Here is a 10,377-nt window from a genome sequence, read left to right as displayed (position 1 = left end):
GCTGTTCCATTTTAATTTTGGTGTGTGAATTGTTGAGCTCTATGGCAGATATATTGTGGGAGGGCTATGTGAAATGTTGAGCTCTATGGCAGATATATTGTGGGAGGGCTATGTGAAATGTTGAACTATATGGCATATATATTGTTGGAGGGCTATGGTATTTCTCCTGATCATCCATTATCCAAGATGGAGAGTAATGAATAATGATAATGTATAACACAATGTATGAGTTATTACAGTTACATTCAATCTAATTTCTGTCACATTACATTATTCACTCAAATACCACACATTATACTGCAATAACTGTTCAACACATTCATTACTAATGTACATCTAGGGAAAGTGATGTAATAGGAGATCAAACTGAATTAGAGCTGATTCCGTGTTACTTTTGGAGTGTAAAATGTTGAGCTCTATGGCATATATTTTGTGGGAGGGCTATGGTATGTAAATTCAGGATAATTTGAAGAACATCTATATATCATAATCCAACCTACTTTGAGAACATTTGGGGAGAGTATTGATAAATGTAAAGAAACTGATTTAATTTGTAGCCTTGAAGAAGACACACTGCTATTCACAAGGCCTGCACTTCTTTATAGTATCAGATTAACACTCTGGTCTGTTCTTTGTCTTGTGTTATTGGTTGTCAATAAACAAAAAAGACAAATAAGTAATTACACACGCATAGCTGATCATCCATTATCCAAGATGGAGAGTAATGAATAATGTGTTATTATCATTACCTTCAAATCACCATCTGTCACATTATCCAATCAAATACCATAGTGATTTGATATACATCAGGGGGGTATGGGTGTTCATCACATTCATTACTAATGAGAATGAAGAGATGTGACCAGTAATATTGGAATGCTTCAAATGATTTAGGACATCAAGCTCAAAACTCAGAGTGATTGAAATATGCATTCTAACTAGTTGATATTCAGAATTCATCTAGTCTATTCATCTGTAACTCCTACTATGAACTCCTTCCTACATGAGAAAGTAGAAGTGTTCTGTACAGGGAAAGGGACTGGTTGTTATTGTTGTTGTTTAGGTGTTTAGAAACATTACTGGAGTTATAGAACACTTACCTCTGACCCTTAAACACACTGCATCCTCCTCCTTCTGTTCTCCATGGATGACCTGACATATGTAGGCTCCATCATCTGACTCCCTGATGTCTCTCAGCCTCAGAGACACGTTGCCTCTCTCCAGCTCCTGGGTGATCAGACTCACTCTGCCCTCATAGCCACTCCTCTCTGTCACCTGGCCATTCTTATACAGGTAAATACACTCTGTCTCTTTAAACCACCTGATTGTCATGGCAACATCACTGGTCTCAGGTGAGAGGTGACAGGGGAGGGTGACGTCTTCACCAACATCAGCCCTTACATGGTCTTCTGAGGTGAGTTTAAACTGAGCTGTTCAGAAAGAGAGAACATTTCTGGTTTAATGCCAAGTCACCAACAGTAACCTACATCCAGCTATTTGCTGTACACCCCAACCCTGTTATTTGCATATGTTAGTCCTGTGACATCTGACCTGTATTCACTAATCATTTCATAGATAAACTCATAGTAAAGTGGTATAGTCCCGTGTAGCTCAGTTGGTAGAGCATGGCGCTTGCAACGCCAGGGTTGTGGGTTCGATTCCCACGGGGACCAGTATGAAAATGTATGCACTCACTAACTGTAAGTCGCTCTGGATAACAGTGTCTGCCAAATGACTAAAATGTAAAAAATGTAATAACACGTGTGCCCCAGCCCCATTCACTTTTTTTTCCTACAGCAAAAGTTGTTGCCAGAAAGGATTTGAATGGGCAATAGACGTCCATCCAGACCCATTACCTGTATGAGCCTTGTGTATCCCTACACCCTATGACTCATATAAACCAGGTAAATCCATGGGCATACTCATATAAAACAGGTCTACCCCAGTGCCCAAGCCTCAACATTCATACAAACCAGGTCTACCATTGTGCAAGAGACACTAAACAAACCTATTAACATTAAATATGAGTTAAATTATTATACTAATTCAGTTTATGGGTATATACATAGCCAATTCCCCCTGAAATAACAAAATATTATGTTTTACAGTAAAATCACTGATTTAAACAGTAAAAATCACTGATTTAAACATCAGTAAAGGCTAATGGATAATGGTAAAATTATCTGTAACATCATTTTGATCAAGTATATCCATAACCCAACTCAACTTCAATCTACTGAAAAAGTAAATAATCTACTATGACTAAATATATAGAATAAATTAGAGGCATTGTATTTTCCCATTGGTTACAAATGTGTGGCAGGTGGCCTAGCAGTTAAGCACAATGGGTCAGTAACCTAAAAATCCCTTGTTTGAATCCCTGAGGCAACAAGGAAAATGTGTTGATACGCCCTTGAGAAAGGCACTTAATACTAATTGCTCTGGATAAAGAATTTGATTTATTTGTTGATAAGTACAATTTTAACTTCTCTAGAGCCTGTAAAGTCCAAACGTTTTTTTTTTCTTCTGTATTGTGACTGATTGGATTAAATGGTTTTTATAATGAAAGGAGACGTTTGGAGGGAGAGGTCACTGTGGAGCAGTAGAGCTGTTTCTCACAGACACAAACTCAGCTACAACTCCTCATGTTCCTAACACATTTCATCCAGTGACAAACATTTACACATAAAGAGAAATAAAACCACAAACACATTTCATTTTCAATTGGTGTAGTACTGTTGTCCCCGATATGTGAAAGAAAAGTTAACAATTATTTACAGCATGGTGACTTACTATGTACTATGTGCCATTTTCCCTGCAACAAAAAGAGAAAACATTTATATTTATCATTAACCATCTATTCATCAAATTCTCTATTTTTCTCAATCACACAGATACAAACATCACTTCCTTTTTCTCTAGTGCTCGTTGTTTTAAAACAGGAGTGTTGTGTCTAGTTTGGAAAGTGAAATATACTGAGATCTCCTCTTACCTTTACTGGTCTTCACGTCCTACACTTCAGATTAAAAACAGTTTATTTACATCCATAACCATACTCTAATATTCACTATATATGCATATCTACTCGTTTTTACAGAACAACCTGCACCTCAGGCCTATACTGAGATAGAGCTTTCACGTTCACCTTTGCACTTGAGAGTAAACTCCCCCTCCCCCCCTTGCCTCTTTGCTTGTTAGATAACCCAGACACAAAGTAAATAGTGTCTATAGGCCTATCGTAAAATTTCATGAAAACAAAAATTTACATTTCTGCTTTAATTTAAGTTTAAGGTTAGGCATAAGGTTAGCCATGTGGTTTAGGTTTAGGTTTAAAATCAGATTTTAAGAATTTAAATTGTGGTTCCGTGTAGCTCAGTTGGAAGAGCATGCCGCTTGCAACGCCAGGGTTGTGGTTTCGATTCACACGATGGACCAGTGGCGACCCGTCATTCAGGGCAGGTGGGGCATGCAGTTTGCAAACAATGTAATATATATATATATATATATATAGTTAATAAAGCCGCATACAAACATGGTCTCTTTCTCATTTTCTTGAGTAAGGCAGCTCCAAAATGCAGGTGTTTCAGCCTAGTTCAGTACTTTCTGTGGTGGTAGGGCAAGCCAGCAGAAAATATGAGCATTGCGCCATGATTGGCTCAGTGTTCTGTAACTCATGGGGACACTACGTCACAGGCCAACTCTAAATCCTTAGTAAGGGTAGACATCAAACATTTAAGTCCTTTGGGTCCTGCCATAGAGTTACATTAGAAGAGCCCTTCCAAGAAGGCTCAAGGTCATTGGCCACAGATAAAATGAAGTGAAATCACGTTATATCTACAGTAGCTTTGATTGGACTGATCATGTCAACATCTTACTTTCAAAGTCTTAGCTAGCAGTCATCATCATGAATGAAGTCGACAATCTACTGGCAAATCCTTTTTAATCCTTGTCATATGAAGAGAAATAATGAAGAGAAATGATAGATAAAACGTATCCGTGCTCATCGGCCATTGGACATAAAGATTACACAACAAGTTGGAAATTGCAAATTCAACAATAAGGAATCAGTGGCTAACTACAAGCATCGCAAAGCAACCACTAGCATGATATTCAATGTGGTGGCTGTGTGGTTTTATCCCGAGTTCCCACCATAAATCAAGAGAATGCCAGACTTTGATGACAACATTTGCCCACAAAGGACTGCCGCGCCACCTTCCTGTTTAAGTGAGTCCAAAAATGTATTGTATGCTGCTGCATAAATGATGTAATATGCAAGCGAGATATGTATACTGTAGCTAAGAAAGTAATACTAAGTGTATGTTGTGTAGTAAGCTGTTAGTAGACCATGTGCCTCACCCTAATAATTTGGTCTATTTTCACCAACGCGGTATTGTAAACACATCGTTCGTGGCCGGTGTGTGCTTGTTTGCAGACTTGTATTTGTACAGCTTTGACAGTGCTACTGATAGTAGTGGTGGCGCTTGGCTTCCACGTGCAAATTCAGCACACACAACATTCTATACGTGACAAATTAAAAGCTTATTTAACGAGTCAAATAGTGTTATTTGACGTGTATCTTTTTTGATACGCAAAGACCCAAACGTTGTTCAATGTGCCTCACGCTAATAATTTGGTCTATTTGCACATGTAGTCTATAACCTCTTTTAGAGAAATGTCATCATCGAATATTGTAAGAGCTTTCATTGTCTGCTTATATGCCCCCTTGATTTATCCTACGGTTCTGACTTGGTGTACAGGGAGTACACTGTAAGAACGGCCCATGTTCTGATTTCTGTCTCTGTACATTTCAAAAGTGCTGAACAAATAGTTATATTGACTACGTCCGTCGTCGCTCGCTCATTAATGTCTTAATCGAAATTACGGATTGACTCTTATCCGCTTGTCGTCCCCTTATGCCATAGTTTGTACATCTCAATTGTCAGTAGAAACCACATTTGTTTAAGCAAGTCAGCCATATCAGCTATGTTTTTTTAAAGGCAGTAAATGAGGCTGAATGAACTGTTTCGCTGCCAGACAAGGCTCCGCTGATAGCCAGGTGTAGCAGTGGTAAGGTGTTGGGACTGCAGTTGGCACTCTGCTGTTGGGACAGCTTTATGTAGGCCCTAACAGTTTATGGGCACCGTTTGTCACCGTTATAGTGCAATGAATGTATTGTTTAGTGTTGTGTTGTGTAGTGGCTTTGCTGGCATGCATCCCACCGTTTTTTTTTTTGCCCACCAAGATTTACATGCTAAAATCGCCACAGCAAGGGACCATTGCTAAAAAAGTATGAAAATGAATGCACTCACTACTGTAAGTCGCTCTGGATAAGAGCGTCTGCTAAAATGTAAAAATGGGCAGGGTTTGTGACTTTGCTAACTAGTGACTACCATTACAGGGTTTATGCTATCATACAGCATGGTGCCGTCTTCTATGATCATATTTTAGTTAATCATCTCTAAGTTCTAAAACTATTTCAATTCAAATCAGAAGACAGATCCAGCCAGCAGATGGTAGTGATGTTCTTTCATTATAGTCATATTATCCTGAGCTGTAAAGATTTAACAGTGCATATCAATATTAGCTTCTCTTATCTCTTTGGACGCATTCAAATGAGTAAATGAGTGAAATTGCTTCGATGTCAAATAGTCTCGATGCTTTTCCAAAGGCTGGGTGTAGTCTGACTGGGGGGTAGAGTTAGGGGGCTGGGAGTAAAGGCTGAGTTTGGGTTAGGGTGTGCAGGGGACAGTGCTGGGGGTATGGGAGGCTGGGGGGCAGAGTTAAGGCGTCTGCATGCTTCCCAGCCGAAACAATTCGGATGAGTTCTTGCATATATTACAACAACATTTTGTGACTTTCTTTAAAAAAATACAATACAAAAAATGGGGCCAGAAACCATGTGGAGTCTGGTCTGTAGACCTCTCAATCTCCTCAACATTAAACAGCTTTTATGGACAGATTGGGTTTGAACCAGGGTCTCCTGTGGACCACAAGACTGTGTTAGCTTACACAAGTCTTCAGGTCTCAGACAAGGTGACTTATTACACGAGCTTGGTTCAGCGAACCACAAGGAGCCATCTAAAGCTTTTAGGGAACTAGTACTAGGACTTGAGAAGACTCATTAGACCATAGGCCTACTAGTCAAATGCACATGAGCAGAGCAAAATGGGGCAGAGCGAAATTCAGTTGGTGGAACAGTAACTGAAAGAGGTTGGGAACCACTGGTATAGGAAATATAACGAAAATGAACGAAACTTTTAAGAGATCACATTTTTTATTTATAAATACTTTGTTACATTGACACACTTAGCTAGCTACCCACCTCATTCCTTTCTGTTAGCATGCGCACCTAGTACACCATCATGCTTTCGGGATACGTGTCTTTTCAGATTCCACTATGATTCTTTAGTTGAGGACACTACATCACAGCACTCCCTCTCTTGCTCCTCCTCATAAGTAAGTCACCTTGATTTTCTATATGAAAATATTTAGCAAACTCCAGGACAGTAGCTAAAGTAAAGGGCTATAGCAGCACACAAGTAGCCTACAATCGCATGCTGGGCCGGGCATGCCCTGAGCTGGTGAAGTGAAGTGAGCGCTACTGGAGCAGTACTGGAGAGAAATTGGAGCAGGCGAGAAGGCGAAACTGAGCGCTCCAGTCAAATTGGGCACGCTCAGCTCCACTCACATACTCTGATTCACTTTGGACGGTAAGATGAAATGACTCAATATCTCTATCTGCCGGCCTTTGGGCTAGGATAAAATGCAGCAGGGAGGGAAATAGGAGGAGGAGGGGGGAATTCACAAACCACTAAGTTAGGGTTTCCCTAATTCAGTCCTGGGGACCCCAAGGGGTGCACTTTTTGGGTTTTGTCCTAGCACTATACAGCTGATTCAAATAATCAACTAATCATCAAGCTTTGATCATTTGAATCAGCTGTGTAGTGTTTGGGCAAAAATGCCCCCCTTGGGGTCCCGAGGACCGAGTTTGGGAAACTATGCACTAAGTCAAGCATGCCGCCACAGCTTGTGCAATAATGGATTTTAGCTTGAAATCTTTGCTCAGATAAGTTCTTATGTGTGAAAAGTGAATCCAATGTGTGTAGCTTAGGCTATATTCCATAGCTACATTTCTCACATTACATTTACATAGATAGACCACAGCTCTGCTTTCTGTGGAATTTCAAGAACTCAATAACCACCCGAATACGTTTTAGCTCGTTCCATCACACTTTTAGGAAAACATCAGCAGAAACGGGACGTGCAACCTCGCAGCAGCTGTCCCCTAAAGCCAAGGAAGAAGGATACAATGCTACACCTGAAATAGCCTTCTATTCTCACAAGAGACGCTTGTTTGACCCTAGCTGTAAGAAGAAATAAACTTTGAGAGAGTTTTTCCACCGTGTCCATTATTACTGCGCCAGTGACGTGGTTCCCACCCAGCTCGCGCTAAGTTTCAAGTTGCGCTCATTTGCAACAGGTCGCTGTCAAACTCACCTCGTCTCACCGCTGGTCCCATTAGGTAACAACTCTGTCTAAATACATGTATCTGTCTTTACTGTTTTGAAATGTTACATTTAAGGCAAAAACATATTATTATGGATTATTTAGTAGCCTTTTAGTGTTGGTAGCTTGTACAGATTTCAATGGAACAACAGTAATAAATCCAGTTCAGATAAATTGATAACTGCGCTCATTTGATATGTTTTAATTCCAAACCATACAGACTAATACCTAAAAATACCTATTCTAACTTTCTAAGAATTTGAGGTTGTTGGAAATGACACAAAAAGGATGTTATATCTAGATATTCTCATTACATTGATCATTCAGCGGTGGCAGTACATGTCAAGTTAATTCCTACATATGCGTGGTGTATAGTGTTGACATCTCTCTCTGTCTTTGTTGTCTCTGTCTCTGAGTGCTGTTCTTTCCCCATGTCTCTCTCTGAGGCTGAGAGTAGCAGGGACTGTTCTTTCCCCATATCTCTCTAAAGCTGAGAAGAATGGGACTGTTCTTTCCCCATGTCTCTTTGAGGCTGAGAGGAATGAGAGATGATGGTTGATGAACCAATTATACTGAACAAAAATATGAACGCAACATGCAACTATTTTAAAGATGTTAATGAATTACAGTTCATAGAAGGAAATCAGTCAATTGAAATACATTCATTAGGCCCTAATCTATGGATTTCACATGACTGTGAATAAAGATATGCATATGTTGGTCACAGATACCTTTAAAAAAGGTAGGGCGTTATCAGAAAACCAGTCAGTATCTGGTGTGACCACCATTTGCTTCATGCAGCGTGACACATCTCCTTCACATAGGCTGTTGATTGTGGCCTGTGGAATGTTGTCCCACTCCTGTTCAATGCTGTGCGAAGTTGCTGGATATTGGTAAGAACTGGAACATGCTGTCGGTGCACGTCGATCCAGAGCATCCAAAACATGCTCATTGGGTGACATGTCTGGTGAGTATGCAGGCCATGGAAGAACTGGGATATTTTCAGCTTCCAGGAATTATGTCCAGATCCTTGCGACATGGGGCCGTGCGTTATCATGCTGAAACATGAGGTGATGGCGGCGGATGAATGGCACGACAATGGGCCTCTGGATCTCACCACGGTATCTCTGTGCATTCAAATTCCCATCAATAAATTGCAATTGAGTTCGTTGTCCGTAGCTTATGCCTGCCCACCGTCACCTTGGGGCACTCTGTTCACAAAGTTGACATCAGCAAACCGCTCGCAAACACAACGCCATAAATGTGGTATGCGGATGTGAGGCCGGTTAGACGTACTGCCAAATTTTCTAAAACCACTCTCACCTCGGGGTGAAATATATCCGTTGTGCAACAGCTTCTGACTGCTCTGCTTGTGATGCTGCACATTTAAGGAACCAACCCTGCATTCAAACAGATACCCCACCCAGAAATAAATACAGAAATACCTCACCCAGAAATAAATACAATAATACCCCCACCCAAGCCTAAATATACCACCCAGCCCAGCCTTAGCCCACCAGTAACAGAGTATGTGTTCCGTTTGAGCCACGTACTGTACTGTGACATTTTTCAATCGTTTTCTTTATTGATCTATTAACCACAGAAGCAGGTGAGATGACTGGTGAAACATCTGCAGACTTTAACATCATAACGTTCCTGTCTGTTAACATATCTGGACACATGATCCTGACATACTGTATGTTCATTTTCCTACAGACATGAACTTAACCTCAAACTTAATCTTGTCCCTGGACTAATTGCTACCGCATGTACCCTGTAGGTCTGGCAGAGATGATTATTCTCAACCACACATAAACCTGACTATGTTCATTATGTAACATAAACCTGACTATATAACACCTGGGCTGTTATATAGGGTCAGATAGACAGAGTTTCAGCTTCATGGTTATTGTGAATTCAAATAGAGGACCCCTTGGACAGACACTACGTACACTCTCCCGGGGGACAACATTTACATTTTAGTAATTTAGCAGACACTTTTATCCAGAGCGCCTTACAGTAGTGAGTGCATACATTATAATACTTTTTTTGTACTGCTCCAACTCTACTCACACGCCTGAAGCGAATAAAGGTCCTCATAAGCAGCTGATTATTATGTTAGAGCAGGGTTGGAACGAAAGCCTGCAGTGCACACCCAGTAGCAGTTGATGAGGAGGGTTAGCCATACTGCTGAAGTCCATAGCCTTCATCCTCTCTCTCATTTTCTCTCTCGCTAACTCTTACTTAGTGGTAGATTCAATCACATTGACATCCGCGTCGTTGTTTTGGCGGTGTCTGAGGTGGAACTGTGTTAGAGCTGTCAAATCCACGCGGCTCGTTGCATTATCTTATCGTGGACACTGCCACTGCCACAGCGACTATACCATCAAACAGGCAAAGAGTCAGTACAGGACTAAGATTGAATCGTACTACACCGGCTCTGACGCTCGTCGGATGTAGCAGGGCTTAAAAACTATTACAGACTACAAAGGGAAGCACAGCCGCGAGCTGCCCAGTGACGCAAGACTTCCGACAGAGCTAAACCACTTCTATGCTCGCTTCGAGGCAAGCAACACTGAAGCATGCGTGAGAGCACCAGCTGTTCCGGATGACTATGTGATCACGCTCTCCGTAGCCAACGTGAGTAAGACTTTTAAGCAGGTCAACATTTACAAGGCCGCAGGGGCCAGACGGATTACCAGGACGTGTACTCCGAGCATCTGCTGACCAACTGGCAAGTGTCTTCACTGACATTTTCAACATGTCCCTGACTGCGTCTGTAATACCAACATGTTTCAAGCAGACCACCATAGTCCCCGTGCCCAAGGACACTAAGATAACCTGCCTAAATGACTATCGACCCGTAGCACT

At 41.1% G+C, this 10,377-nt stretch overlaps 1 long non-coding RNA gene across 1 annotated transcript; it reads right to left on the bottom strand.

Annotated features, from left to right (window-relative positions):
* Positions 1–1,105: 1,105 nt before the first annotated feature.
* On the bottom strand, positions 1,106–3,159 carry LOC121561544. Its single transcript, XR_005999268.2, has 3 exons — positions 2,993–3,159; positions 2,794–2,815; positions 1,106–1,430 (listed from the first exon to the last, which is right to left on the bottom strand). It is a non-coding gene; the product is annotated as an uncharacterized LOC121561544 (long non-coding RNA).
* Between the last annotated feature and the right edge of the window lie 7,218 nt (positions 3,160–10,377).

Source organism: Coregonus clupeaformis, unplaced genomic scaffold, assembly GCF_020615455.1.
Source record: "Coregonus clupeaformis isolate EN_2021a unplaced genomic scaffold, ASM2061545v1 scaf1621, whole genome shotgun sequence".
Lineage (NCBI taxonomy): Eukaryota > Metazoa > Chordata > Actinopteri > Salmoniformes > Salmonidae > Coregonus > Coregonus clupeaformis.
This window is presented reverse-complemented; position numbering and strand designations above follow the sequence as displayed.